Raw genomic sequence first — 23,735 nt, 5'->3', positions numbered from 1 at the left:
CAGCTAATGAAAATCTTATGGTCTGTCCTCATCCTCCTTATTCCCTGGATCTGACACCACGAGACTGGGTATTCCTCAGAGTCAAAATGACCATATAAGGCATACATTTTGGATCTATTTGGGATATTAAGGCAGCCACGACAGAACAACTAAAGACACTCATGAAAGCGAACTTTCAGAATGGCTTCACAAAGTGGCAGGAACGATGGGATAAGTGTGTTTGAAGTGAAGGGAAATATTTTGAAGGGGAATCATGGCAATGTGTCTTTTATTGTAATAGTTTATTTATTTATATATTTATTTTTGGTACTGGGAATCGAACTCACGGCCTTGTGCTTGCTGGGAGGGTGCTGTGCCGCTGAGCTACATCCCCGGCCCAATGTAATAGATTTTTAAAAAAGTAAACATTCACTGTATTTTTTATCATACCTTGTATGTGGAAATCACTCTAAATAATGGCACATAATGTGGGAGAGGAAGGGAGAATAGACAAAATGAAAGTGGAAGGATCCGATTAATTTTTTCTAAAACAGTCCATGTCTAAGATTGCTTTAATAATTTTCCAGCAGATATCCAGAAATAAATACCAAAGTTTAAATCCAGCTTTATAACTTACTAGCAAATGGACCTTGGACAAGTTACTTAATCTCTCTGGACCTTGGTTATTTTATAAAGCAGGGGTAATCACTGAATCAACTTAAAGTTGATCTGTTGATCAAATAATATATAGTACATTCTTAGAATTTTTCTGGTCATAAACTAAGTGCTCCAGATATTAGAAGGTCTAGGTTACTATGGTTGGATTTACTACTGTCTCTTGAGAGGCATTCCCTAAATGTGTCCCATGGAATACTATGTTAGTGCTGTCAAAATTTACCAGAAAACATGTACCATAATAAAAAAGAAACCTCTGAAAATATGAGATTGCACAGAATTAGGTAGGTTTCTTTAAGACATAACCTTTATATTGTTATGGATTTTTAAGAGGGTGATGCACTATGAAACAGTTTTCAAATACATTTGACCATGGGGTCCTTTATTTAAGACGTGTCCCAAGAGAATGATTTTGCATAAATGGTTCTTTGAGAAAGGTGACTTTACATAACCACATCCAGACTCCTCAGCTGCCATTCAGAATCATTTACAATTTGATCTAATTTATCTAAGTCATATAAGCCCCACTTCTCTTTTATAATAAATATTTTACTATGGGTATGTTGATCTTTTTCAGTGTTTAGTATATGCATTATATTTTTACTCATTCAATCTATTTGTTCATTCCCTTACTTAATTTATTATTAATCTGTTCTTTTGCCCAGTTTAAATTTAAATGCTTTTATTGACATCTCCAATTTTGCTTCTTTTTTCTTCTGCAATGTACAATCTAAACTTGAGCCCATCTAGAGATCTGTTTTTTGTTCTAGAATTTTCCTGCCATTTTTGTTCAGAATTTCCATTTATCTCCTGAATACGTGATCTTTTCAATCAGTGTGTCTTTTCCTATAAATTTGTTTAATGTAATTATAACAGATGTCTTAAAAACCTTCTCTCCTAATTCTAATAACTGGAACATCTGTCGTCTGCTTCTGTTGAATATATATACTCCTGACTATGTGTTGCTTTTTTGCAAGTCTTGTGTATACTTTTTCTTTTTCAAACTATATTCTACACATTGTTTAGGACAATGGCTGAAATTTGAAGTATCTATTATCTTTAAAGTTTACTGTTTCCTTTTCTTCTGTAAACTTCTTGACTATACCTTATACCTAATGACCTTTAATTTTAGCAATCATATTTTAAATTTCCTTTAACCTCCTTTTCTCCAGTTATCCCCACCCTGAAACCATTGTTTTATTACATGGATGTAACACTTTTTGGAAATTCTCCTGTGCTATTGATTTTCCAAACATCTTGTGATCCATGGTTGTTCACTCTTACTTGTTAGTAAGGAAGCCTGAGTAACATAACTCTTGGCATAGCTACCCTTTGCCCCTGTATTCTTCCCCTGAGTGAGATATTTGAATATAAGCTATATGTACTTGGGTGGAAATGTTGACTGATAAATAGGCTTGAATTTAATATGTGAGATTTAACATGAGTAATAGGCTGGTAGCTTCCTTTGGAGTATATCCCTCCTCAGACAAATCATTCAAATTCTTCAGAGATGAGCTATTTTCAGCCTTTATCATGTGACATTTCTACAAATTTTCTGAAAGTGAAAGGTCCTAGGAACTTTTAGCCAGCTGTTCAGTTGTCATTTTTACTAAATGTCCTCGATGCTGCCCTATGACCTACTGCTGTCCTACCTCCAGCCTGTATTGGGAAAGCTGTCCTGGGTTCTCTCCTGGACAAAAGAGCCCCACCTCGCCTGTAGCCCTTAGCTGCCACTCTAGAATTGCCATCTCCCCCTTCACAATAATCCCACCGGTTCCCTGCCTTCTCCAGTTCCATCAGACATTGTAGAATAGTCATGGTTTCCTGACGATTCTGCTTTCTACCTCATTCACTTCTTATTATCTTCTCTTTCTACACTTCTAGTTGCTTTCCATGTGATTTGGGATACAGGCAAATGTGCTCACTCTGCCATCTTGTCTTGGCAGTAGCATATATTTATTATATTACTTGAAATTTCTATGATTTCCATCTTTTGTTTATTTTTAAAGAACTTTAGGAGTGTTGAACTTAGATTTAAGTCTGTCATCGTAGGTTTTTTTCTTTCCTCCTTATCTTTTATAGATTCTGTTGTGAATTGAATGCTGAACAGACCCAGCAAATGCTTGTTAAGTGGCTAACTTTTACAACTTCCTGACATAAACCATAAGCGAAGGTATTACAACAGAATGTATAAAAGTTCTGTTGTGGCAAATTTGATTTCTAACAAAAGTAAAACAATTGACAACAAACATCTATATTTAAAACAATGTGCTGTATACTTGAAATAAGCACTACTGAAAGCAGTCTGTGGTTTTGTCTAATTTTGTAGTTATAATACAAAAGAACGTATAGAGGGAGTGGGGTAGAAGCTAGTGAAATTAGGAGAGGCACTAGGTGTAGTGAAAAAGAACTGACGAACACTGGAGGAACTTACCTAAAGGTAAAGATTTACAAACAAAACAAACACCATCATCTGCCTCCTTCTTCTAATATAATACAATATAATATAACATAATAAAAATATAGATCCTCTCAGTACTGGAGATTGAACCCAGGGTGTTGATCTGGGCTTGAGCTCCCTCCCTATTCCTTGCTGTTGAGCTACCTCCCTATTCTTTTAAAACGTACTTTGTTTTGAGACAGGGTCTTGCTAAATTGCCAGTGCTCTTTCTGACTTTCAGTCCTCCTGCCCCACCGTGTAGATTAGCCGGGATTATAGGTGTGTGCTACCATGCTTGGTTTAGAAGCAGTTTTGAAGTGGCCCTGACCCCAAACACTTAGAATTTAAGATGACAGCAACAACAACAAAAATTTCAGTTTCTCTAGAGGATCTTGAGTGTACGTGCTGTAGATTCAGGGAAATACCTACATGAACTAGCAAAGGAAGGCAGACTTCTTTTAACACTTCTTAATTAGGCCAACATTCCATTAAGAGATTTGTGCTGACCTCAGAAAAAATGAGTGTGAAATTTAATTTTCCAGATCCCAGGTGCCTGATCAAGGGTAGATGCAATTTACGTATCTGTTTGGGATAGTCTACTGTATAGGCGCGTTGCTCTAGTGCCGAAATACATGGGCCTCGTTGTAGAGCCTACTTTGGCCTCATGGCAGAAAATTTCTGAAAGTCTTTATTCTCCCCTGGACACTTTGGAGACCAGCTAGGGGCATTACTGTAATTTCATCGCATCATTTGTATTTTCCATGACTTTGATTGTTTGCTTTTCTAATCCCTGGAAATTATGCAGTAAAATGCACACAGTAAACACAGCAGTGAGTTATGGCTTCTGTTTATAAACAGTGAGTACCAAAGAAGGCAACTCAAAGATGAGTCAGAGACAAAAGTAGAGATCACTTACACGCTACATTTTTCTGTTGTTTGAAAATCACCTATAGAGCCTTTTGGGAATGATTGCACAGAAAACAGTTTTCAAATCTGTGTCTTTCCATGATTATCTAACTTTCTAGTGAGAAGTTGGCTTAAGCATGTAACTTCATGAAAATTACAATAAGACTCTTTCAATTATAATACTCTAAATTAGCATCATGTAATATGAAGTGCTCCTGCCTGAAAATTTTCTACTTAATTTTCATCTTGCAGAAGTATACCATAACTGTATAAATAGTCTTACACTTTCAAAAGGAGGTTTAAGAATGCATATTTTATCTTTCATATGGTAAATTTTTCTCAAGCAAATTAACATACTGCTAATCTTTTCATTGAATATAAATATGGACTCCCCTCTGATGTAATTAATGTAACCTATACTGTTTGGTAGAGAAGAGAAATGTTAAATCACACATAAAAAAGTGGCTAAGAGTATTTTATTACCAAACCAATTCTGCAATTTCCATAGACTTATGGAAAATGTTGTTCACCTCCTGGGGAAAACCTTTGGCAGAAAGCTGAGTTTTGCTTGGCATCCTATTTGCATCAATTTGGTCTCTGGCTAGCTTATTCTTGATGTCAGTTGTGTATACACACTCTCTTCATATGTTGAAGGAAAAACAATTTTAGTTCTCAGCCCATATTTATTTTTCTACTGGTATTTAATCTCTGTGCTGAGTTTAAGATTTAGGATTCCAGTGTGATAGTTTAAATGTGTACTGTTTGCAATAATGACTGTTTCCAAGTGATTATATGGGTTTCTGGAGTTTTGCTGCTTCTTCTATTACAAGTTCTTCATCTAAACATCTTTGTGGTATGAAATAAAAACCTCATATGGAGCAAAGTTATGCTTCTGAGATGCAGTGAACCTTTTGGAAGGCTCAGCTGTTCAATCGTATGACTCTAAACAGCACATTAAAATAATTTCCAGGTAAAGATAGTCAATGAAAGAAAGATGGAGAAAAGCAACAAAAGTAAAATTTACTAATAGTGTTACCAACAAAAATGATATATCTGTAATGAAATAAGAAGCACAAATGTCATTATCACTCTTTTAACTGGAATTTTTGGTACCTAAATAAAATTATTTGCACCTTATATTGCTTTGCATTTTAATTACTGAAGGTTTGATTATCTATCATATCTATTGCTCTTTCTAAAATGAGGTCAATGGTATAAAATAGAAGAGTATATTAAAGTGTCTACATTCATAATATTGAATGTTAATGTTGAGATGATAAATTTAAAATATAAGGTACACTAAAATTGAATGACTGAGTTAGTTACTTGAAGTCACCATATTTTATTTCCATAAGTATGAGTTAGATTAGGTGTCTATTAAATTGATGCCAGAGGGAAGTGTCTGTGCGTGTGGGTATATGTTTTTCCTTGGTACGTGGCCTCACCCTTGAGTTCTCCCAGAATAAAATTTATAGTTACTTAACTGTGCTATTTCACTGTCACCTTTGATATTATATTAAGGTTTCAGTTTATGTTCTAGGGAGAATTTAATTTTTAATTATGCCGAGACTCTCAGCTTACTCTCTCATACTGAATCTAAATATCAGGCCATCCCTATCTAATTATTACCTCATATTATTTCATATGAGTTACTTAGTCCTGCCAGTCCTTCAGTGTTTCTTGCATCACAGAACACATCTTGAGTTTATCCTTTTATACTGCATGGTCAAAGTTGTACTTATGTGATTTTATTGACAAGACTCTAAAGTCAAAACATCAGCCATCTTCTGTTTCATTAGAGTTCTCCTAAGAAATGGCAGCAATATGACACACATAGATGCATATAGCTACAAGAGGATTTTGTTATTGGAATTAGTGATTGTTACAGAGGTCAAGGTGATCCACTGAATGCTGTCTACAGCTGTATATAGAAAGTCAATGGTGTGATTCAGTTTGAGTTTGAAGGCATGAGAACCTAATGGTACAGGCTTGAGTTGAAAGGCCTGAGAACTGAGATGCACTGGGCTGGTGCAAGTTCAGAATCCAAAGGCCCAAGAACCACAAGCTCTGATATCTGAAGACAGAAAATATGGATGTTGTAGTTCAAGAATAGAGGGTTTTTGTTACTCTCCTTTTTTGGTGTGTTTGAGCCCTCAGTAGCTTGAATGATGCCCACTCACATTGGGGTCAGGGTTGGGGTTTTTTGGTTATGTTTGATGCCTTCACATTGTGATGCCCTCACGTTGGTGAGGGAAGATCTTCTTGACTCAGTTCACTGATGCTCATTTTTTCTGGAAACACCTTCAGACACACCTAGAAATAATATTCTAGTAGTTCCCTACCTGTCTCTTAGTCTAATCAAGTTGACACATTTAATTAACTATCATACCTTCCTTCTAAATATAAAGTGTGTATTTGACATGGTGATAGGAAGTGGGGAAGAATGTACATTTATGTTTACCTTCTATGTGATTTTTAAAACCTATGCAATTAATCTGTGGTATGGTTAGAACGTCATTATTCTTACTACAAAAATAAAAACCCAAAGGCTTAAAAAGATAGATAGCTATTCAAAAATCCTATGAGTAGTAAAATAAGGAGATAGGATTTGAAAATTGGTTTTGACTCTGAAGACCTTACTGTTAATTACTAATATATGCCTATCTTCTAAACACCCAGAGGATTCCTGCGAGTTATAATTAAATAGTACATTTGTTCTATAACTTCAGTGATGAGTAAAAATAGATCCAGTTCTTCCTTTTTATATTTATAGTCTCATCATAGATGATTGATAAGTTTTTAAGTATTCATAGTACTGAAAATACAACTACAACTCTTGAGGAAAAGAACATAGATCTATGGGGCTGAATAATGTTAACAGGGAGGAAGGAAGCATAGGAATTAACTACTACACAGTGATGGAGGAGGATTCCAGAGGCAAAACCTAGTATAGAGATCCCATGTAAGGAGAAAGTACGGCATTCTGAGATGAAACTGGAGGGCAGTAGAGGTGAAGTAGAAATCAGAGAAGTGATGGGGAAGACATGCATGGTAAACCAGGGAGTATAATAACCAAGTCATGACATTCTAATGGACTTTTGAAAGTTATGTTCTTTTCATAAGAAGAACAGCAGAAAGCCGTGAAAAGTGTAAATCAGACTGTAGCATGATTATATTTGTAATTAACAGAAGCGATCATTTATCAGAGTATCACACAGTTAGGTTCTTAGTGACCTTCAGAGATAGGGTAGACATTTCCATTACCAGCTTTTGTTGAGTATGCTTACAAAAAAGCCCTAATGGGGTTTTGTCCCCCATTTGCTTGCAACTTGCTAACTTTTTTTGTAAGGACTTCAGATTTTTCACCTGAAATAATGCATGTGAATGCCCTTTGTTGAGCTGCAAAATGTTGCTTGCTTCTTATCATTATGTATCATACATTGGTATTCAGTAACAACATCATGAGTTTAGTCTATTAACCAGTTTGATAGTAAAGAGCACAGATTAAATTCTTGGTGGCTGAGATGAACGATCAAGGGAAGGCCATAACCTGAGCCTTAAAAAGGCATTCCTCATGGTGGGGTTGAGACCGAGGTCTAGAGGGGAGTGATAAGTGAATATCAGAAACATTTGGAAGGGAATAGAAGCAACTACAGATACTCATTTTTGTTTAAGGTGTACCTTAGACTAAGAAGGGTCTGATAATTTTTGTCAGTGATTTTTGTCTGAGAATGTTAAATACTGCATGAACACACATACACTTAGTAATTTCTAGACAGGTTCTGTTGTGGTATATGGAGGGTGCCAACACAGTGTGCTGTCCTTGGGTATTATTCATGTTTCCTTGGCTGCTTGTGAAGGAAGAGTGGTAAGCGATTCTTATCTTGGTAGGCAGATAAAGTGTGGGACCAGAGCAGTCTGGAAAAAGCCAGTAGTGGCAACATGAGGTCAATGTCCATATCCATGATACCTAGAAATATGTCTAAAACCCGATAGGCGCTCAATACATATTTACCAAACAATGAATGAATGAAGTGAAGAAGATTCTGGGGTTGGAATTATGGAGAAAAATGAACTCAGAACAAGAAAAGCTTGTAACTGTGAAAAAACAGGTAGTGTTTTATTGAGGAAAGTAGTGTTTTATTGAGTAGTGTTTTATTGAGGAAAACAACAAGAATCCATGTACTAGGACCAGAAAACAAAATCAACAAGGGACGGTATCAAGGCCAATTCAATGCATGATTGCTGATCTTAAGTCTTTAAATTCTTCAGGATTATAAGTCATGTGTAGGCCTGAACTTGTAACTAGATGATAAGAGAATGGGATTTAATGATGAGAAGAAGGAAGATATGAGTCAATATGGTAACTGATATCTTTTCTAAACCTTTTTTTGTTGACTTAGCAAAAGAAATTTTTAAAAAAAATTTGTTTATTCTCATTGCTTTTGGCTTATATTAGATTTTTTTAAAAATTTATTTTACAGAGATAAAACAAAAAAACTGAATAACAAACACAAAAACAAAACAACACAAAAGAAAAAATAATACAGAATTTTAAAATAAGATGATAGGAAATTAACAATGGTTGTTGTATTACATATTGTTATCTTCAATGAAGTTGCTCAGATTACCAGATATAACAATGCAAGATTGAGCAAATAAACATTAACTGTTCCTTTTAATAAATCACTAGCAATTAGTGGTACAATTATCTTAGCTGTCTATCTATGTCTGTCTGTATATATATTTCCCTTCCTTTTCTCCTTTCCTCCATCCCATTTGTCCTTTCCTTTAAAAAAAAGATGAACATAACAATGAAACCAAGTTTCAAAATAAGTTATTTGGACAATTAGAAGAGTTAATACTTTGTGCCAGCTGGGCATGGTGGCACACATCTGTAATCCCTGTAGTCCCTGAGCTCAAGGCCAGTTTGAATTGCATAGCAAGACCCTTTCTCAAAAAGACAAAAAAAAAAAAAAAACCCAAACAAACCAAAAAAAGAGTTAATACATTGTGTATTGTCATCTTCCCAGTAGTTATTCAGAGTACAAGATATATGTGTGTTATCTTGTTGTACAATATTAACGCAAGACTTTCTTTTTGAATGAACTAAGAGAAATTAGCTGTATAACAATAACTATCTTATATATATGTATATTTTTTCCTTTTGCCCTTTCTTCATTTCCCCTTTCCCTATCAGTCTGTCTTTTCTTTTGAACAGTTTTTACCCAATTCACAATATTAATTGGACATTGTGGATCTTATTTACTTGTTCATTTTTTTATACTAGTGAGACAATTCAATGTTGACAAATATGGTTCTGATTTATTTCACTTATGAGTATGGTCTCAAGTTGTACCCATTTACCTATAAAAGCCTCTAGTTTATCTTTCTTTATAGCTGAGTAGTACTCCATTATATAAAAATATCACATCTTTTTTTTAATCCATCCTCAATTGATGGGCATGTGGGTTTTTTCCAAGATTTAGCTATGATGACTTGTACTGCTATAAACATGGGTGCACATATTTTGCTGTGTTATGATGTTTCCAGTTTGTCTGGAAAAATACCCAGAAGGGGAATAGCTGGGTTAAATGGGACCTCATCCTAGCTTTTTGAGGAATCTCCACACTGATTTCCACAGTGGTTGTACCAGTTCACACTTCCACCCACAGTGGAGAAGGGTTCCTTTTTGCCCCAGCCTTTTTGGTATTTGTTATTCATTGATTTCCTGTTGATAGATATTCTTTCTGGGGTGAGATGGAATCTCAGTGTTGTTTTAATTTCTTGAATAACCAATGCTGTTGAACATTTTTTCATATATTTATTTGCCATTTGTATTTCTTCATCTGAGAAGTGTGTATGCGTCTCAGATATCCATTTTTGGACTGGGTCTTTGAATTTTGGAGTCCTGAGTTTTTTCAATTCCTTATATGTTCTGGATAGAAGTCCTTTGTCTGAAGAACAGTTGACTAAATTTTTTTTCCCAATTTGTGAGTTTTCTTTTTCACTCTGTTAGTGATTTCTTTTTATGTGCAAAAACTTTTTCATAAGATGAAATCCCAGGTATTGATTCTTTGAAGTATTTCTCATGCAGTTAGTTTTTGTCCATGAGGTCTCTACCTACTTGTATGTCTTGAAGATTTCAACCTTCTTTCTCTTCCAGTATATTTAGTGTTTCTTTTTTAATGTTTTAATCTGTAATTCAGTTTGTCTTTAGTTTAGTGCATGGTGATAGACATGCTTCTACTTTAATTTCCAGCATCTGGAAAGCCAGTTTTTCCAGCACCGCTTATTAAAGAAGCTATCTTTCTTCCAGTGAACATGTTATATTAGATATTTTTATATCTATTATGAGCTATAGTAAATAGCTTTGTGAGTAGATGCACATTTCTATTTTTTATTTCCACCTTCCTCAATTAGTAGTATATAACAGAATTTTATGGTGAAGAATTTGGTTTTTTTCTAACAGGTTTTACCAGTTGGAAACATGGTAGCTTCTGATGGAAACTGTATGTATTTTAGCACTGAAGATCCAGATTGCCCAAAATGAAATAATATCAGAGCTTTTTTTTTTTTTCGTAAAGCCTGTACCTTGATCTGTGTGTGGAGGTGACTATTAGTCTTGTTTAGAGAAAACTTAAGTTTCAAGTCCTAGATGTTACTAGATCCCAGTGAGTCATCTTGCAGCTAATGCTAATGTTTATTGAATGTTTTGTAGCTTATGAAGTATTTTTCTAATGTGAAGTATTAATCCTTAAACTGTATGAAGTTGGTAGTATCATTTATATTTGATACTTGAGAAGATAAGGGACTTATCTAAAGGCCATGAGGAAATTACCTGAAAATCAAGCTCAAGGTCTGCATAATACTATATTTTTCCAGTTTACCACTGAGGTGTTTTTGGTCATAAAAAAAGACTTGGCTGAATTGATATTTGTATAATTCTACAAGAAGAGGCATCCAAAACTTACATCCTTCATGAGTGGGTTACTTCATGAGTGTAATAGACATTTGTTGGTTTTGCATGTCAGTATATATTTCATCTATTTTAGTAAGATATTTCTGTGTGTCTTGGGCAACTGTATGCCATCCACTTTTAATCTATGTGGTTTAGGTATCTCTCCAGGATTGGGTTAACTCAATCCTGACAAAGGATAACATTGCATCCTTTTAACCAAAGTTATTGATTGGTTTAAGGGTGGACATGTGACCCAAGCCAAAGCCATCTGAACAGTGACTCCGTAGGTCTTTGCTAAAATTAAGACCACCAGAGTACAAACACAGAGCTGTGGGAAGTTAGATTTTTATCCTCTGGAGGGATCTTGCTTGGGATAAAACCCACAGAAAAAATGATAATGGAGGAGAAATGCAGAGATAGGAACTGAGTCCTAATGAATTGTTTAGGGCTTTAGATCTATGCATGCCTGAAATGAATTTTACTCTAGATTTTTTAACTGCATGAGCCTGTTAATCCTCCTTCTATTGAGCTCAAGTTTTATTTTCTGAAACTTGCTATAGGAAGAATCCTCAATTAATAGTGTCCTTATTTGTGGAAGTCACATAATATAGAATTATTATATAGTGAATATTAAACAATAACAGAAGATGAAGTAAAAATTAAGTGTCATTAAGTGGCACAGCATACATTTTCTGAATGGTTAGAATGACACTGCTTCAGTTCGACTGGTATAAAGTACAGTGATATAGAAGTATTTGGTACAATGGACCTTATTGATTTGATGAGGTGTACAGATACCAACACAATGCCTCATGTCCTTTCTAAAACTAAGTGTACCAAATACATGAACCCAGGTGCACATCTGTAATCCCAGCACTCACGAGGCTGAGGCAGGAGAATTGCCATGAGTTTGAGGCCAGCCTAGCCAAACAGTGAGTTCAAGGCCAGCCTGGATGACATAGTAAGACTCTATCTTAAAAAACACAACAAAATAAAACCCAAAAAACAAAAAATAAAAAGACAAATACACCGAGGACACATAGTAACTTGGAGATGATAGGGCTCCACAGATTGTATAAAATGCTTATTGGTGAACAATTTGGGACCTAAAGTGAAGACTCAAAGAATTCATTTGGCTTTGTTCATTCTGTTTCCAGTGGAAGAATGAAGTACGCATAAAATATGGAGCCAGTGAAATCACCTTTTCAGATCAGCTCTGTTTCTTCTGTAATCATCTGCAATGTTTAGTTACACTGAAATTTTTCCTGGAGAAAAGGTAATGGAAAAATTTTCCTTTACTGAAGTAGATAGAATAATAATATAATGGGCATTTTTAATGGGTACTTAATATAAATTTAACTGGTCTTTTAGGGCTTTACAAAAAGATGTCTAATTACAAATTGGCAATTTAAGAGACACTTAAAATATCTATAGGATATAAATTTTAAGATAATACACCAGAGAATTTTTCACTTATTCTAAAATCAGCTTACTGATTTCCATCTTTAAAAAGTGAAGGCAGAAGATAATCATTCTTAAGGATGCGACGAGGAACGTGGTTTCCAGTGCATCTTCAGTAACTTATTTAAAGCACAATTTGAAATTCTACGGATAGATTTTGGAAAGCCAATTTAAGATTTTTGAGTAACATATACAAAGTACTTTTGTAAAGAATATATAATCTTAATGATACAGTATGGCTAATTTGATCATGTTAGCTTTTATATTTAATAGACTGCTTTTAAGATGTCTTTGTTTTGGCCTTTTGTAGTAACTTTATTTTGAAGAGAAGAAACACATCATTCTCTTTCAGGACGATTGTAATCTCACCTGCTTTTCTTTTGAAGCTAGAATTGCTTCTTGTCTTATATAATCTCCAGTCCCCTATGTGAGAATGGAAACGTATTTCTTTTGTGGATGTTGGCCTCATGTTACTCTCTCCATCGGTATTTTATAGCAATTATATGAGTTGATTAGATGGTTTCTCTTCCATATCTAATTTATTTTTGATTTCAGAGTAAAAATGTAATAATTTTCCAGTTCCTTTCATAGTTACATGATGGTATAGATACCCCCCTTTCAGGGCCCAATTTCTCAAAACAGTGGTTTAAACCATTTTTCTCTACTGCCTCACTACTCACCACCAATAACCTGTTTTGCGGTCTTTCCATCTCCACTCTAGAAAACCTGTCTTATGGAACTGCACTGCCCTCCCAGTTACTAAACCAACTGGCTTGTTCTTAGCTGTCTTGCTTTTAGAACTTTCTGCTGAAGATATCATTGTTGATCATATATTTCTTCTTGAAATGCCCCCTTTTGTGGTAGCGTGGAATGAACTCAAGACTTTTGCACTGAGCTACATTCCCAGCCCTTTTATTTGTTTATTTTGAGACAAGATCTTACTAAGTTACCTGTATCTCTTGTTTACTAAGTTACTAAGTTACTATCTCTAAGTTACTAAGTTACCTGTATCTCTTGTTTCAGCCTTCCAGAATGCTGGGATTATAGCATATGCCACTATGTTAGTATTTGAAATACTCTTATCCATCCATCTTTATGACTTACACTAACTTGGTTCTTCAATCTTTATCATTTTCTAAAGTAGTGATTTTGTTATTATAATGGAATACTTTATAAAAATGATCCACACCAATGTCTTACAAAGCAAAAAACAAGAAAGCTGAAAGTTGGCTCTAATACCTACTCAGAGTTAGTCTCTATTATTCATTGAACATTCTCTATAGTTCAAATGGATAGACAGTTCAAGTGAACGATAGATACAGAGATACAAATAGTTTTATTAAAATGAGATCATACTATATATACTTGATGCAGCTGAACTCTCAGATATTTTCCTGTTTTAGTTAACCGCTTGTGCTCACACATTTAACTGGGAGGTTTCTTTTGGGAAAGTTTGAAACCTCACATTCAACTTCTTTGATTGATAGTCATTCATCAGCACAGTTTTTCTTGAATGAAATTTGCTAGTGTGTGTTTTTCAAGAAATTTATTAGTTTCACTGAAATTGTTTATTGGCATAAAGTTGTTGATAATATTCTTTTACTATAAAAGAATTATAATTCTTTTAATTTCTGTACCGACTTTAGTGAAGTCACCTCCTTTAATGCTTAGTAGTAAATTTTCTCTCTGTTTGCTGATTGGTTCAGAAAGTTTTCTCTCTGTTTGCTGATTGGTTCAGAAATCAGTTTTATTGATTCTCTCAAAGAACCAGATTTGGATTTGGTCAATTTTTTCTATTGTTTTCTGTATTATGGATTTTTACTTTGATTTTGCTTTTACTTGGATTCAGTGTTTTTTTTTTTTTCTAGGTTTTTTAAAAGTAGAAGCTGAGGTCATATTTTGGAAAACATTACTCTTTCCTAATATAGACATTTAGTACTATGTGTTTCTACATATAGAACACCACTAATTTAAAAATGTTGTCATTTTATTTCAATTACTTTAATGATTTCACTTTTTTCTTCTTTGACTTCTGAGTTATTTAGAAGAGTGTTGCTTAGTTTGCAAACCCTTGGGAATATTCCACTTATATTTTTGCTGTTGCTTTCTATGTTTCGGTTATTAATTGCCAGTTTAGTACCATTGTCAGAGCACATACTTTACATGATTTGTTTTCTTTTAAATGTGTTGAATCCTGTTCCCTCATGTGGTCTTATGGAATAAGTGCACTTGAGTAGAATGCTACTCAACTGCTGTTGGAGTGTTTTATAAATGGCAGTTAGACTAAATTGGTGGAATTGTTTATGTGTTATGGATCTTTACTGATTTTATATCAGTTTGTTCTATTACTTATTAAGATATGTGTATTGGAATCTTTGGTATAATTTTATTATATGAAAAGTATAATATTTTTTAAAATATAAAAATTTTATTTTTATAGATATATTTTTATAGTATGTAATGAACCTTTCCCTCCAACCCTTCTTCCCCTCCCCAATTATGAAATCTATATTTCCATTTTTTCCTTTGTTTTTCCTTTAAATCATTTTCCCATCCTTCCCTCCCCTCCCCTATCTCTCGTTTCTCTTCCCATTTGAACAAGTTCTTCCTATATCCTAACATCTATCCTCCATTTGTTCCTTATTTATACTTTGGGTTTCTCACACAAGAGAAACAATGCAGTATTTAAACTTGTGTACTTGGTTTATTTCACTTAAGATTATAATCTTGAGGTGCATCCATTTACCTAAAGTGTCTCAATTTTATCCTTTTTATGGCAGAATAGTATTCCATTGTATATAAATACCACATTTTCTTTATCCATTCATCCTTTGATGGGCATATAGACTGTTTCTAAGATTTGGCTATTAGACATTGTGCTGCTATAACCATGGGTTTGCATGTATCACTGTGGTATAACTTTAACTCTTTTTGGAGGATACCTAGTAGGGGAATACCTAGGTCAAATGGAACCTCTAGCTTTAAGTTTTTAAGGAATGTCCATACAGCTTTCTGTAGTGATTGTACCAATTTACAATCCTACAAATAATAGAAAAATGTTCTTTTATCCCTACAGACTTGTTAGCATTTGTTATTGGTTGATTTCTTGATGAAAGTCATTCTTTCTGGCATGAAATGGAATCTCAGTGTTGTTTAAATTTGCATTTCTCAAATGACCAGTGTTTTTTCATGCATTTATTGGGTGTTTTTAACTTCTTTCTCTGTAAGTGTCAATTCATTTCAGATGCCCATGTTTTTGGGTGGGCTCTTTAAATTTGAGGGGGGTCTGATTGTTTCAGGTTCCTTACATATTTTAGATATTAGTCCTCTGTCTGAGGAGAAGCTGGCAAAAAACTTTTCCCAATCTATTATCTCTTCACTTTGTTAGTGGTTTCCTTTGCTGTGTGGAAACTTTATAATTTGATGTGATGCCATTTGTTTATAATTTGTTGTATGGTTTCCTGTGCAATAGGTTTTTCTTCATAAAGTCTTTGCCTACACCTGTGTCTTCAAGAGTTTGACCTGTTTACCCTCCAGTAGATCAAATCTTTCTATTTTAATGAGTTCAATTTTAGTTTAGTACATGGTGAGAGATATGGGCCTAGGTTCAATGTTTGGCATTTGGAAAGCCAATTTCCCCAAAACCAGTAAAGAGTGTTTGTTTCCTCCAGCAAAGTTGTTTGCATATGTCTGGAGTTGTTTCTGCATCTTGTATTCTGTTCTACTGATCTGCAAGTCTTTTTTTGCCAACCCCATGCTATTTTTACCACTGTAGCTTTGTAGAATAACATGAAGTTTGGGGTTTCCCTCTGTCATACCCTTGTCCACAATTGCTTTTGGTATTCTGGGTCTCTTCTGGTTCCATATGAATTTTGGGATTATATTCTCTAGGTTTGTAAGGACTGCTACTGGTATTTTGATTGGGAATGCATTAAATCTATTATAACAATTTTGAAAGTGTAGCCATTTTTGCTATTGGTTCTGCCTATCCAGGAACAGAGGATATATTTCCATTTACTTATACTCTCTTCAGTCTCCATTTTCAAAATATATACTTTCATTGTAGAGGTCTTTCGTTTCCTTGATTAGTTCGTTCCTAAGTAGTTCATTATTTCTTTATGCTATTGTGAAAGGTGTTGTTTCTCTAATTACTCTCTTGGTGAGTTTTTTTGGTGTACAGGCCTGCTTTTCAGTTTTGTAGTGTTGACTTTGTATCCTGCTATGTCATCAAATTTGGTTATTAATTCTAGGAGTCTTTTGATGGAGATTTTGAGGTCTTCAATGTAGAAGTTCATGTGATCAGCAAATAATAAGTTAACTTCTTATTTTCCATATTCATTCTATTTTTTTCCATTATCTAATTGCTCCTGAAAATATTTTGAGAACTCTATTAAACAGAAGTGATAGAGGGGATCCTTGTCTTATTCCTGATTTTAGAGTGAAAGCTTTCAGCTTTCATCCATTTAGTATAATGTTGGCCATTGGTTTGTCACAGATGGCTTTTTATCAGCTTGAGATAAAGACTTTTTTTCTAATTTTCTCTATGGCTCATTTTAATCATGGATGTATGTTGGATTTTGTCAAATGCTTTTTCTGTGCCTTGAGATTGTCATGTGGTTTTTATACTTGCTTCTGTTTATGTGACACATTACACTTATTGATTTGCATATATTGAAACATCCCTGCATCCCTGGAATAAATCCTACTTGCTTAAGGTGTATAATCTTTCTGATAATTTTCTACATTCCACTTGCCAATATCTTACTGAGGATTTTACATCTATGTACATTGAAGACATTGATCTATAGTTTGCTTTTTCAGTTGGATCATTTTCCAGTTTTGTTGTTAAGGTTACGCTTGCTTCCAAAAATGACTTTGGGAGGCTGGGAATTTAGCTCAGCAGCACAGCGCCTGCCTTTAGAGCACAAGGTTGTGAGTTTGATTCCCAGTACTGCAAAAAAACAAAAACAACAACAACAAAAAACAAACCAGGAATGACTTTGGGAGAAATGCCTGTCTTTCAATTTCATTAAAGAGTTTGAGGTGTATTGGTGTTAGAGCTTCTCTAAAGTTCTTGTAGAATTCAGCAGTGAATCCATTGGAACCTGGGATTTTCTTAGTTGGTCTTTTTTCTTATTTTTCTTAAGTTACATTAACTGATATTGGATTATTCAGAATTTTTACATCTTCTTGATTCACCTTGGGTAATTCATATGTATCTAGGAAACTATTTCATCTGAATTTTCCATTTTATTAGAGTTCAGGTTCTCAAAGTAGTTACTAATGACCTTCTGGATTTCTTCAGAATCTGTTGTGATTTTTGCCCTTTTCATTTCTAATTGCATAGAATTAGATCTTTTCTGTCCTGGTCTGATAAGCTTGGTTAAGGGTTTGTCTACTTTACTTAATCTTTCAAAGAACCAACTCTTTGATTAATTGATCTTTCTTCTGTTTTTTTAAGTCTCAATTGTGTTAATTTCTGCTCTGGTCTTTGTAATGTCCTTGAATTGTTTGAACTGGTCTTGTTTTTCTAGAACTTTGAGGTTCATCATTAAGTTTTTTATTAGAGCTTGTTGTGTTTTTCTGATGTCAAAATTTGCTGCTCTTAACTTCCCTACTAGGACTGCTTTCATTGTGTCCTGTAGATTCCAGTGTGTCATACTGACATTACAGTTTGATTGTAGAAACTAATATTTTCCTTAATTTCATTTGTGACACATTGATTATTCAAGAGGGTATTTAATTTTCATGTGTTTGCATAGTGTGTCTTGCCATTGATTTCTAGTTTAATTGCACTATGATCTGATAATATGCCTAGAATAATTTGATTGCTTTGCATTTATTTAAGCATGCTCTATGGGGTAATGTGCAATTTATTTTGAAGAGTTGCAGGTACTGCTGAGGAGAATGTGTATTCTGATTGGTCTGGGCTTAAAATCCACTTTGAAATCCACTGGTCTGGGCTTTGAAATCCACTGCAATTAGAATAGCTACACATGCTTTTTTCCAGGTTCCTGTTGCATGGAGTATTATTATTCCTCTTTGACCTTCAGTCTATGAATTTTTTTGCTTAAATATGTCTCTTGTATGCAGCCTATTATTGTATTTTATTTCTTGATCTGTTTTTCTAATGTGTTTCATTTGATTGGTGAGTTGAGACCATCATCAAATTGATGGTTATAAGTGATAGATATTGTCTTATCCTTGTCATATTATTTTCCTGCTATTGGCTCCCTTTATTTCCCTTCTATTTAATTGTTTGCATAGAGTGGATTCACTTTATTGGGCATTTTTGCATTATTATCATCATTCTTTGTAGGGTATCCTGGAGAAGTTTCTGAAGTGCTGGCTTGATGGTCATGAATTTCTTTAGCTGCTGTTTATCATGGAAGTGTCTTACTTCTCTATCAGTTTTGAGAGTTAATTTTGTGGATAGATCAAGCTGTATTGGAAATTGTTGTCTTTTAGGCATGAAACTCTAAACTCTCTTGGCTTTAGGGTTTGTGTTGAGAAGTCTGCTGTAATTCTGATGGGTTTTCATTATAGGTAATTTGTTTCTTTTCAGAAACAGATTTTAAGACTCTGTGATTGTGTTGAATCTCTGGAATCTTGACTATGATATGTTTCAGTGTAGTTCTTCTGCTATCATAGCTATTTGGAGTTCTATATGCCTCAGTTATTTGTGTGTCAGATTCTTTTTCCAGGCTTGGAAACTTTTCTGCTATTACTTCTGTAAGCAGAGTTTTTTTTGCCTTTTATTTTATCTTCTGATTTTTTCATTTATTCTAATTAAACTTAGGTTAGTCTTCTTTGCTTCATCTAACAGCTTCTGGATTGATTTTTCACGGTCTTCTGCTATGTGTCAGGTATCTTTCATTAGCTGATCACCAACCACAGCCCTAGATGTGATATTCTGTCTTCACATTGATCATTTCTGCTGTATATAGATTTTTTAATCCCCTATATTTTTTGAGATTGTTTTATGGATTCCAATTCTTTTTCTACATTGGGCATTTGTGGTTTGAATATCTTTCCTTAGCTGCTCTATTTTTATTAATGTCTTCTGTACATTCACTATTCATTTATTTCATTAGGGTCATTATTTCTTTAATTATCTCTGATTTTGATTCACCAAATATCTTGTTGATCTGTTTTGTTACTTCCCTTGCTACCAGTTCAGATAATTTGGCTGTGTAGCTTTTCATTCCCCCCCCTCCATTTGCTTTGAGGCAGATGGGAGATTTTGGGGGGCATTTATCTTGTATGTTTTCTCATTTTATATTTCTTTTTGTAAATTTATTTTCAGTGATGAGGCTTGCAATCTGTTTCTGGCAGGTAACTTTATTGCTAGCATTCAGACCTTTTCAGGTAATGCCTACTTCTCAGAGATGTTCTCTAGGTGTTGCAAGCTATTGGCCTGTGGATCTGTTTCAGCATTCAACCACCCTCATTTATTAGGCAGGGAAGGTTGTAGTCTATTTGCTGCAGTACCCACTTTGGTAATAAACTGTAGTATTTTTTATGACCCCAAAGCAATCTAGATTTTGGCATAGAGAGAGAACAAATTGATAGCAACAACTATTCCACCTTGGCTAAAGTAGTAAAATCATAAACAACAATAGTATCAAACACAAACTGGATAATGACAAACTCCATTATACCACATTAATCATAGGAAAAAGATCTACAGTTATAATGCAAATTCTAAGATAAATCAGATATTCATTTGCAGTAAATATCTACTCAATAGAGCAACTTTATCTCCATTCACAATAGAACAGCATTCAACCACAGTAAGATGTAGTTAACTATCTACAGATAATAAGCGTAAATGATGTGGGCTTGGAAGTATGAAGATAGAAGTAAAAAAATAAGGTTTTGAAAAGCAATGGAAGCAATGGAAGGTAGGAAGAAGATAGTACAATTTGTATAAAAGGCCTTAATGAGTAAAAGAAAACTATCAGAAAAACCAACTAGCAAAAGGATAAATAATAAGGCATAGAGATTAAACTAGAAGATAAAATACTAAGAAAACAAGTTGAAAGAGAGATAACAAGGAGAGAGAGAGAGAGAGAGAGAGAGAGAGAGAGAGAGAGAGAGACAGAGAGAGATATAGAGAGAAACAGAGAACCTATTCAAACAAGTAAAACAAAGTAATATTAAAAAGGGGGAACAGGAAAATGGGTGATAAAATTTCAAACTCAATCAACAAAAAATATAACAAAAATAAAAAAAATGAATATAGGGGAAAATTGGGTCAGAAACAGGGAGAAAAAGAAGAAAAAAGTTTCTGTATATTTCCAGAAGAGTGATTTTCTTCCAGAACCTGTAGTCTTTAATCCCACAAGTCACGTTCCTCTCTGTCCCTCTTTATAGCCTGTGGGCTCATCTGGGAACTGTTCTGTTTGTAGGGTCCCTTGTCGGTACACTCTTATTTGTGGCAACTGTCCAAACCAGTTCACAAGTTCAGGGAAGATGTGAGGCATTGGATTCTGAGGCTCTAGGCATGGATTCCTGCCAGTTGAGGATCAATGCTGGGTACTTGATGTTTATTCTAGTGTCTGTGGGACCAGATAGGGAGGCTGGTCCCTAGTGTACCTGGGTTTATTGGGGGGAGTTTCTAGAAGGTGAAGGGGGTGCTGGGTATTGAGTAGTGTCTCATGGGAGTCCATGGCACAAGGCAAATCAGACCTTTAACCTTTGCTGCAGAGTAGGCAGAGATCTGGCCTAGTGTACCAGCTGTAGTTCCCTTCTGGAACTGTAGAGAGGTGCTAGTAGTCCAACAGCAAACATAAACATTGAAGTGATATTCAGGATTTGGAAGCAGATCTATTTTACATCAAAAGGCACTGATTGGGATCATTCCCAAAATATCAGGCCCTGATGTCTGCTGGTGTAGGGCGTATATGAGATAAACAAGCAGGAAATGGGGGCTGGGGATTTAGCTCAGTGGCAAAAGCGCCTGCCTGGCAAGCGCAAGGTCGTGAGTTCAGTTCCCGGTACCGGAGAAAAACCAAAAACAACAACAACAACAACAACAACAAATAAGCAGGAAGTATGGAAGCAGAATGGCTTATCAATTGGGATTAGTTCTTACAAAATGCATCATAGTGACTAGTTGTTTCCAAGAAACAAAATTACAGGAACTGTAGCTGGAACAATTACCTGGGCAACTAACAAGCTAAGGTATACTGGCTAATAGGGGCACCTTCTGCTACAGTAGAACTTCTGATACATACAGTGTGGAGGTGGGATGCCTTGTGCTAATTGGGGGCTCAGGTAGGCCCAGTGAAATAGTTGGAGACTCACGTTTGACTGAGGCTCCCTGTGTAGACCCACACTGCCCAGGATGGGTGATGGATGTCAGAGTCTCTGGAAGGTCTAGGGTGGCATGAAGAAGTGAGCATTAGGTGGGAACTCAAGCAATCTCTGGGTGTGAGCCACAGACTCCAACAGGACTAGTACTAGCTCCAGGAGCCAGATGAAGGTCTCAGTTGGTGTGGTACAAACTTGAGGTAGGCAGTGGTGACTTGGGCATGCCCAGAGCCCAGTATAGAAGACAATAAGCAGTGTTTACTTGTTTATCTTATCACAGCCTGACATCAGGTGAGGTGGGTGTCACTTCCACTACTAATGTGGTATGGTGAAGATCCTGCTGCACCGTACTCTCCTCAGTGGTTGGAGAGAAGACAGTATGATGAAAGGGCCCATGTACTCTAAGTTTATCCTAGAAGGATAGGCTCTACCATGCTCCATGGTTCACCATGGCTATTTGGGAAGTTCTCAAGAGGGCTGTTCCCAAGGTTGGCGAGGGTAGGGGCCCTGTGGACCAGCCCTGGCAGACAGTTTTCTCTTTTTATAATTCCTACGTGTATCTTTTGTGTGATCTACAAATATTTTCTTTCAAATTGATTTTCTATATCAGGGTGTATGGTCTTCTCCTGCTTACAGTTTCTTGTGTTTTTAGTTGATCTTCCCTGAGCCTAACATGACTCCTCCTCTATTCAGCCATGTTGGATCTTGCCTATATATATTTGAATTAAACTCAGTATAGTATTTTGCTTCCTATATAACTTTTTGTACTCATTAATCAACTCTTTCCAGTTTCTGGTAACCCGTATTCTACTCTCTACTTCTGTGAAATAAAATTATTTTAGTTTTCACATATTTATGGGACCATAAGATATTTATCTTTCTGTGCCTCACTTATTTTAATTAACACAATGTTGTTTGTAGTCATGTACAGTAGAACAATCATCATGGAAAATAATAGATGTTTCCTAAAAAAACCTAGAAATACAACTACTGTATGACCTAATAATACATTACAGAGTATAAATCCAAAGAAAGGAAAGAGATTTTAGCAATATCCATAATAGCCAAGAGATTGAATCAACTTAAATATGTCATTAGTAATATCCCTTAGTTATTGTGGAGTGATCTGGTCCACAATCTCACAAACAAGTGTACAGTGAAGGCTAAATAAAAAGAGGCAAATGGAATAATTTCGGGGCTTCAGGAGGACCAAAGCCCTCTTATGTGGGAATTCATGATTCTCTCCGAGATAAGACCTAGACCTTCTCTGGGTGGCCTATACTTACTTAATTATCAGAAGAAGGGAAAAGAATACTCAAGAAGGGTGAGACTGCTCAAGGACTTCTCCAAGTAAGGTATTAAGTTAATCCACCCAGGAGTGAAATGCCCGAGGCTGCAGTCTTTATCTAGTTGAGGTTGGATCCAGGTGTCCTTGGCTGGGATCTTGTCTTAGCCTTTGAGGCTTCACAGCTTCACCCGATCTTACAGGCCTCAGTAGGGATCAGTGACTCACAAAGATTCACTTACTATGAGTCCACCATCCATTTCCAGACAAGGAGCCCAGGCCTTGGACAGACTCACAACTAAACCTGAAAAGCCAATTGGTTAATTTAAGTCCTGCTCAGAGCTGCTTCATAGTGGTCAACAAATGTCTACTGATGGATGAATGGATAAAGGAAATGTGATTTTATGTATATATATATATATATATATATATATATATATATATATATTCAGTTATAAGTAACAAAGAAATGAAAGAAATGCCATCATTTGTGACAACATGCAAGGAACTGGATGACATTGCTTATTTTTTCCTTTACAGGGTCTCATTAAATTGCCCAGGCTAGATTAGAACTCATGATCTCCCAGCCTCAATCTCTCCCAATGTTGAAATTAGAGAAATGTATCATCAAATCTGGCTCATTTGCTTATTTTATTTCATTTTATTATTTTGTACCAGGAACTGAACTCATGACCTTGCACTTGTCAGCTAGG

At 35.2% G+C, this 23,735-nt stretch overlaps 1 protein-coding gene across 4 annotated transcripts in view; it reads left to right on the top strand.

Annotated features, from left to right (window-relative positions):
• LOC102018715 overlaps positions 1 to 23,735 on the top strand; it is a 395,385-nt gene that overhangs the window by 12,548 nt on the left and 359,102 nt on the right. For all 4 annotated transcript variants that reach the window (XM_005400878.2, XM_005400880.2, XM_013522869.1 and 1 more), the window contains exon 2: positions 12,119 to 12,237. The gene's annotated coding sequence lies outside the window, so the exon portion shown is untranslated. The remainder of the gene's footprint in view (positions 1 to 12,118; positions 12,238 to 23,735) is intronic.

The sequence above is a fragment of the Chinchilla lanigera genome, unplaced genomic scaffold (assembly GCF_000276665.1).
Source record: "Chinchilla lanigera isolate Chin_1 unplaced genomic scaffold, ChiLan1.0 scaffold00070, whole genome shotgun sequence".
NCBI lineage: Eukaryota > Metazoa > Chordata > Mammalia > Rodentia > Chinchillidae > Chinchilla > Chinchilla lanigera.
This window is presented reverse-complemented; position numbering and strand designations above follow the sequence as displayed.